This window comes from Morus notabilis, unplaced genomic scaffold (genome assembly GCF_000414095.1).
Source record: "Morus notabilis unplaced genomic scaffold, ASM41409v2 Scaffold437, whole genome shotgun sequence".
NCBI classification, from domain to species: Eukaryota; Viridiplantae; Streptophyta; class Magnoliopsida; order Rosales; family Moraceae; genus Morus; species Morus notabilis.
The window spans coordinates 637,070-645,942 of NW_010363915.1; positions in this window are offsets into that span (position 1 = coordinate 637,070).

The following is an 8,873-nucleotide window of genomic DNA, read 5'->3' on the forward strand; positions in this document are numbered from 1 at the left end:
TAAGAGAAACTTAGGAATCGCTTGAGAAAACTAAGAATCAGAGAGACAGAGTTATGAGAGTGAGATAAGTTGAGAGTTGAAAGAGAGGTAGAAGTGTGAAGAATGTTGTGAGTGAGGTGGGATATTTATAAGGATTTTTAGGATGGTTTTTCAGAATATACCCGTTAGGCACATTGCGGGCTGGGCTTGGAGGAGCCATTTTTTACAGTTAGGCCCGTGACGTGCTAGGCTCGGTGTGACCCATTGGGCACGCCACGGGCCGCGCCGTGCTAGGCCGGGCCAGTGCCTCACATGGGCCTGGGCCACGGGTTGGGGAGTTGTGGCCCAATCCTAGCCCACGAGACCAGGGCGTACCGGGCTGGGCCGGCTCAGCCTAATTGACAACACTACACTTCTTTATAATCATATTGTCATAGCTTGTAGCTGCATATTTTTTTAATGGATACAAAATAGTTTATTTTGAGCAACAAAAAATTGATAGGATGATAAATATAAGTGTTTGGTAAACATTTTTATGAAACTGTTGTGAATACTATAAGTAAAAATTTAAGTGCTTGGTGCTCAATTACTCTTTTTTGGGAAAAAAAATCTAAAACATGAAAAATAAGTTTAAAAAAAAAACATGTTGAGAAAACATGTTGTTTTGATGTTAAAATGGATTTGGGAAGTGAACCGTGAGCTTAATGACTTAATGAGAAACGCACACACCTCTCTCTCTCTCTCTCTCTCTCTATATATATATATATATTTATTTATTTATTTATATTTGTGTTTTAGGTACATTTGCCCTCCAAACTTTTTCATACTTTGAAAACTTGTCTATTTTGTATCCAAATTGTAATTTTTATTTTATATTTTACCTCGTGTCCAACATTTTGCAAGTTAATAAATTTGGAGCCCGCCAAGCTTACTCTTATTCAAGAATGTAACTCTCATTCCCCACCATTGATAAAAGCTAAAAAAAATGTACTACTGTTTCCTAAAGCAAAAAAGAAAAAAAAAAGTTGTACAACCTTGAATTTATGATTTTATATTAATGATCTGACATTTTTTTTTCTTTTATTGCACGAGATAAATTATTAATGTTCCTGCTAAAAAAAACTTATGTGGCTAAACACGTGTTCTTGTTAATGCTGGCTTGCTGTTATTTTAATAGATAGGAATGTTCTAAGGTTTTTTTTTTTTTTTGTTTATTTCATAATTTTCTTTTAAAGAAAACACGTGTTGTTATATATGTTATCTTCAGTGACGGGGCCAAAAATTTATAGTAGTAGAATTAATAACTAAAACAAATATTTAATATGCATTACTTTGCTTTAGGTACACTTATTATCCTTAAGCAATAATAAATGGAATAAAAGCATTTGACATTCACTTACACAAACTTTTTACCACATATTATGCCATTTTGGTATTTTATTAGCCTAATAGATCATTTTGGTATTTTATTATCCTCAAAAATTTCCTAGAAAGATATGGGATAGAAGAGAGAAGAAGAAAAAAGAGAGAGAGAGAGAAACACCTCTCGTGCAAATTCTGAAGCTTGAAGTTTGTATTTAAATTTTAGTGGGTTTTTATTTATGTATATATTTTTTAAAAAGATAAAATAGTTAAGTAGGGATTTGAGCTCACTAAATTAAAGCTGGCTGGTGCCTAATCATCTTATAAATATAAATAAAAATATAGGTGAAATAACTAGAATCCTTAACCTAAAACTTTCCCAATCCCCACCCTATGTCGTTACACTAAAAATCTTAGGCTTATTCATGTGTTGAATTACAATTCTCTAATCTTTATTTAGTTTGAAAACCTTGTAAAAGACATCACTTACCTTCTATCTTTAGAGGAATTGTTCAGTACACCAGGTGTACCATGTTATATTGTTTATGTGGTACACCTATCTAATGAGATTATACCATTTGGACATCCGTCTAATGAAATTGTACCTTTTGAATACCTATTAAGAAAGAGAAAAATAAAAGTGAAAAGCTGATATAGACAAAATGTCCAAATGGTACAATCTCATTTGACAGGTGTTCAAATGGTACAATCTTATTGGACGGGTGTACCACATAAACAATATGATGTGATACACTTAATGTACTGAATAATTCCTCCTGTCTTTATTATTCAAGTAGTTCGTTTTAATGTGCTTTGAAATGCTAACTATGCGGCCCATCATTTAGCTAAGCATTGCCTTAGGTTGAAAAATGTCCATCACCGAAGAGTTAATCTCATAAATAATTCTTAAGATTTAACCTTAATTCTATTTTAGTCTCAGACTTTTTAAATATTGTACAGTTGATCCTTGAGATTTTATTTTGTTTCAGTTTTGATCTTTCTGTTAATTCAGTGTTAAATATTTGACAAAATTTGTAGAAATTATAGACTAAAATTGGAAACATATAGGGCTTGTTCTTTTGATGTTTTGAGTTGAGTTTGAGTTATAACTTGAGTTGAAGTTGTAACTTGAGTTTGTGTTTGGTTATGTACATTTGAGTTATGGTTTGAGATAAGAATCTTTTTTGAGTTTGTGTTTGAGTAAGTCAAAACTTGAATTTATTTTTAGATAGTATTTTAATAAAAACTCAATGCTGATAAAAAATTTTAATAGGGTATATGGGTCTAGTTTTATTTGTCTTTTCGTTGTTAACGCATAGAAAAAAAATCATCTCAATCAAAATTAAAACAAAAAAGTTATAGCATTTTTAAGAATAGAAAAAATATTGTTCATTAACTTGAGTTCGAGTTTCTAAACTCGAGTTGAAGGGAAAACTTGAACTCGAGTTTTAGTTCCAAACTCGAGTTCAAACTTAAAAGAACATGAACTTAAATAAAGTTGTAACTCGAGTTACTTTTTTTTGAGTTTTTCACTCAAAAATTAGCTCCCCGAACAACCCCATAAAGTTTAGAGACTTAAATAATACAAAAACTCAAAAATTAATTTTTACAGATAGACCTAAAATTTTAATTGTTTCTAATTTTAGACTCAAATTTACATAGATTTTATCAAATTTTAATGCCTAATTGATAGAAAGAAAGAAACTAAAACAAAATAAAATCTCAAGGACTATCTATGTGAAGTTTGAAAAGTCAGAATCTAAAGTGAGATTGAGTGTAAACCTCGTAAACTATTTGTGGAATTAACCCTTATTTTAATTATTAATAATGCATACATTCATCTCTTAATAAAATCATTTATTAAATTTATATTAAAAAAAGAAAATAAAAATAAAAGATAGAAATTTTGAGTCTATTAAGCAATGCCTCTCAACAAAGCCTGAAACGCAAATAAGAAATTTAAAAACGAAAAGAAAACAAAAAAAGCAAAGATATATAATAAGACATGTGAGCTTTCTTTTTTTACTTTCCTTTCCTTTTACTTTTCTTTTTCTTCTTAATAAAGAAGCCATTTACTTTATCTCAAAATATATATAAATAAATAAAGAAGCCATTTATTTATTTCTCTTTTCTTTTCTCTCTCTAGAAAAGAACGAATGTGGATAAAATGAGAGAGATACATGGAAGATACTGCTGCAGCAGTGCTTACCAATATTCTTGTGTGATTACAACACCACCAATGATAACGAACGGCCCCAATAATACGTGAACTTCACACTTCTTTCTTCTTTCATATAATATACAATAATAATATATAATAATTAACTTCACGCGGTTACATTTAAGACTCATTTAGTTTAATAATTGAGTTTTTAATTTGAGTTGAGACGTGATTTTATGTGAGAGTTTTATACTGTAGTAAAAAAATTAAATATAGCTGTTTTTGAGAGTTTTTTACTAACAGAGCCTTATTCTATGATTTAAAAAATTAATACAATAAAATAATAGTACTAAGGTCTCGTTCATTTTACTGATTTCAGTTTTCAATTCTAATTTTACTACAGTTAAAAACTCTTAAAAACAATCATATTTAATTTTTTTACTACAGTTAAAAACTCTCACATAAAATCACATATTAACTCTAATTGAAAACTTAAATAGGCAAACTGAACGAGACCGAAATTAAAGTATTAACCCTTTTGTTTGGTAAGTTTGAATTATTATTCAAATTTTTTTATTATAGTATTTTTTTCATAAAATTTAAAATTTTTATCTAAATTTTTATGTTCAAACATATAAATTAAACGGACCATATATAATATATTTCGTAAAAAGAGTTGAACTATCTTTTGACTTGCTCTAATTTTTTTCTCCAACATCTTTTGATCTTTTAAATAATAATAATATAATAACTAAAAAGAAATGATTTTTAAGTAATTGAAGAGAGATAACTTGAAGGGTAATTTAGACATTTTGAAAAATACAAATTTTGAAAGTAACTTTGGTGGTTTGAAAGCCGTCAGCGTGGAGGGAAGGAAAGCAGAAAATTCCGAAATTTGAAAATCCAGAATGTGGGAATTGGGATTGGTTTGCATTAACGTGAGAGTGAGAGCACTGGATTGCCGCACTCCAACAACATCCTTGAGAAGCCGGCAATGGGGATTGGATGCGTAAAGTGCGCGAATTTCAATGCCATCTGAGTTTGACTGTCTCTCTCCGATTGTCGTGATCAGGGGTTCAGGATCTAGTGGTTTTGGTCTCACCGTCACTCAACGTAGACCACCTAATCAGAGCCCCCCTTTGTCTTTTCATGCCATTGAGTTTAGAGCCGATAATATGAGTTACAACACGACAACACGACTAAAAAATGACACAAATTTCACGGGCTACAGTTAAAAAGAAGAGATTCATGTCAGAATTGAGTCGACCTGAAATTGACACGAAAAATAGATGTCAATTTCGGGTTAAACCCGCCTAACTCTAACACGATACGAAACTCGTAAAAAATTAAAAAAAATATATATTTTTCATTACATATTTTAGATTTTATTATGAACTTTAATATCATGATAGTTATATTTAAAATCTTATATTATTATTTACTTAATTTTGATGGATGTTATTGTATTTTCTAATATGTAAAAAACTAAAGAAAAATATATAATTTTCATGTTAATTTCGGGTTCATGAGTCAATTTCGTGCTACGGGTTATTTTCGTGTCGTGTTATGTCAACCAATAAAGTAGTCGTGTCGTGTTCGTGTTGCGATTTTTAAAAAATTTCGTGTCACGGGTCGTGTTTGAGTTGACTGTAAATTTATGAAGAAACGATCAAAACACGACACGTGACAAGAATTAGCACCCATAATAGAGTTAAAGTGCTTTGACTTTTCTTTGGACGAAAGAAAAACGCTTTTCTTGACCTTTTTCTTTTATGACATGTTTACTTACCAAGATTGAAGAATGGGAGTGGGGAATAGGAGTCAATCCCATGTTTACTTGCTTTTTTTTTTTTATCCTAGAATGGGAGTGAGATTGGTGGGCCCCACTCAAATTTGAGATTGAGGAATGAGATTGGCACTCCCATGCCCCCATTAGAATTGAGACTCTCATTCCTAATATTAATATTAATTTACTATTATACCCTTATTTTACTTATAAATACACAATTAAAAATAAATTTTAAAAAATAATAAATGCAACATATATTTATTATTTTATTTGTCTAATATTATAATATTAGCATAATTATTGTTAACTTTAATATAATAAATATGTACTTTATTTTTAATAAATTAATAATATATTTTATTTTTTAACACTATTTTTTATTTTTATTTATTTTATTTAAAATTTATTTTTATATTTTAAATAGTTGTACAATTTATATTTATTATTTTAGTACCCAATTATTACACAAAATATTTTAATTATGATTAATTTTAGTATAATAAGTACACTATATTTTTTAAATTGAAAATATCAAATTAATTTAAAGAGTATATTAGTACTTTTATACTTTTTCATTCCGATTCTGGGTGTAAGTAAACGTATGAATGAGATTTAGAATGACTCCGATTCTGAATCCTATCACTAAGTAAATAGTTTATTCTGACTCCGATTCCTCACTCCGAATCCTGCCCACTCCAATTCATGCTTATTCCGATTACGTGTAGGTAAACATACCATTAGGGGAGTTACTCTTGTAGTCCTTTATCAGAGTGTCAATTTTTAATTGATAAATCTGATTAAAATCACATCAAATTAAAAAAATATATAGATTTGACGGTTGAAGAATAAGATACTACTAATAATCTATTTTTACAAGAACTACCCTCGAAAGTCCCCTTTTTTTTATTTTATTTGAGTGTTCTTTTCTCTATTTTTTTTACTTGTCTTGACAAAATAACTTATTTTGTACATCAGAATAAATCTAGATAAGTTTTTTTTTTTTAGAATGATCCCGATAAGGTTTTAAGCGCACCATTTTTACATTAACCCTAATAATATTGCATCAAAATAAAAAGTAAAATGAGTATCACTTTTATTACATCATCTTTAATAGTAATACTAGTTGGAATCCACGTGCTCTGCACGTGGGAAGTAATCCGTGTGTTAAGTTTTTATTGTTGTATTATTATTAAAATATCTAAAATTAAAATATAAAATTCTAGAAAGGGAAAAAATGAAAAAGTAGATGCGCTATAATACATATTTCAATTAAACTTGTGTTAAAGTTGTATATATAGATAGGTATAACATATTATTGATGAAACTATTTTGTGCAGATGAATCAAGTAGAAAATTAATCAAAGTGTACATATGGGGTAAAATTCAAAAAAGGATGTATTTGAAATAATTATTTCAGGGGGGTAAAAAATGTTTTAAAGACTATATTCTTTAAATGTACATTTTAGAGGATTGAAATGGGAGATTGGGAAAGAAGGTAAAAAAAAAAAATCGAATAAGGATGTATTTGAAATAATTATTTCAGTGGGGTTAAGAAATAATATTTTAAGGGCTATATTTGTTAAATATATATTTTAGGGAATTGAAATGAAAGGTTAAGAAAGAAACTAAAAAAAAAAAAAAGAGGAAAGTGTACACATGAAAAAAGACTTAAAGTAAGAATATATTTCAAATAATTATTTCAGTGGGGTGGAAAAAAATATTTTAAGGGTTATATATGTTAAATTTGTATGTTAAAGATTTAAAATGAAAGGTTAGGAAAGAAAGTACAAGAAAAAAAAGAGGAAAAGGACAAAATAATTTGTCTAAAAGTTTGAATAATATCTTTGTAAGAGAATGAATAGTGAAATGCATTCACATTTATAAAAATCAGTGTAAAAAATCGTGCGCCCCAAAACTTATCCAGATTCATTTTCATGTACAATAACAAAAATTAGTTATTCTGTCGAGACAAACCAAAAAAAAAAAAAACCACTCAAATCGTCCGTGGTGAGCAATTTGATAATGAATTGAGTTGTTAATGCCGTTTTGCTCTTTTCACGTTACTAGTTGAGGCACACGTTGTGCACGTGTGAAATATTAAAAAAAATAAACTAAAAAATGAACATTCTCCAAAAATAAAAAATACAAAAAAGTAAAATATTTTAAAAATGAAAAAAAAGATAAAAAAATGTGAAAAAAGAGAAAAAAATTAAAGAAGAACGAAGGGAGATAGGCATTTTTAAGAGAAAGAGCGCTTGTCTATTTTAATAGTTAATTGATTAATAGATTATAGATTAGATTAATATTTACAGCGAACCACAAAAATTATTCTTATTTTAGATCATGTTATTAAAAAAGTAATCTAAAGGCTAAATTATTAGTTCCTACCAGTGGAATAAAAATAAAAAAATAAAATTGCATAAGCACCATTTGAAAAAAATTATTTTAATGAGTTAAACGAGAAAAAAAGCAAAAAAAAAAGAATATTTAGAAGAAATAAACTAAAAAACACAAAAAAGTGGGAGATGACAAGTGGCGAATGTAGAAGAAGGATGAAAAGATAGTTTGACTTTTTTATGTATGTTATAGATTATAGATAAATCTATATATCATTATTAAAGTTAAATGAGTTTTTTGGACTTTTTAACAATAGAATGAGGAAAGGAAAAATTTTCTCTCAAATTCCACATTGTGCATCTATTGGTTCGTGGAAAACTCGAGTGTTTATTTGCTAATCCCGTTTTGTTTCAGGTGTGCCCACACACACGTCTTTGTAGATTCAAGGAATTGACGAAGAAGATTCGAGTGTTCTAAACTAGCTTGGAGTGAGGAATGTTTATGGTCAAAGAACTCAAGTTATCCACCTAATCGTTCGCTAAGTAAATAAATTAATTTGATTAATTTATTTATGCATAAATTAATGTAATTTATAGAGTATCTCAAAGTGTTATGAAAATTTTGTTATACACGATCTGCTTCATACACGCTTTTGCATCCGAAATTGTTTCAGAAACAAACAATTGATATCATAGAGGTCTATAGACTATATTAATTTATGCTTCGATTATGCGATAATCAATGTTGTATTAAATATGTGATATTTAATTTGTATGTATGTGATGGGTAGGCACTTGCATTTATTTATGGGTGTTTATATTGATTCATGTTGATGAATGTATGAATAATGGATTTGGTTGTTAATTATATGGTTATATGGATCAGTTATATTCGTTCATTAAAATTAATTGTAATTTTATTTGAGAATTAGAATTATTGTAATTCTAGGATTATGGTAGTTTAAGGTTTAGAATCACAAGCACAAGAAGCTCTGAAAAATCCGGACAAGAAGCCCAAGACATCTTACCCAGCAGCCCTCTAAGCGTGCGCCCATTCCCAGGCTCGCCCAGCGCATGGCAAAGGCACGCGCAACGTGCAGCCCAGGCGCGCATAGTGCGCGACCAGCTCAGCTAGCGCGTGTGCAAATGGGCCCCTATGGGCCCTTCAGGTTTAAAAACCCTAGTTATACGTGCCATCAAATCCGGAAGAGTTTTGGACCCCGAAGAAGATGAATTTGACTAAAAG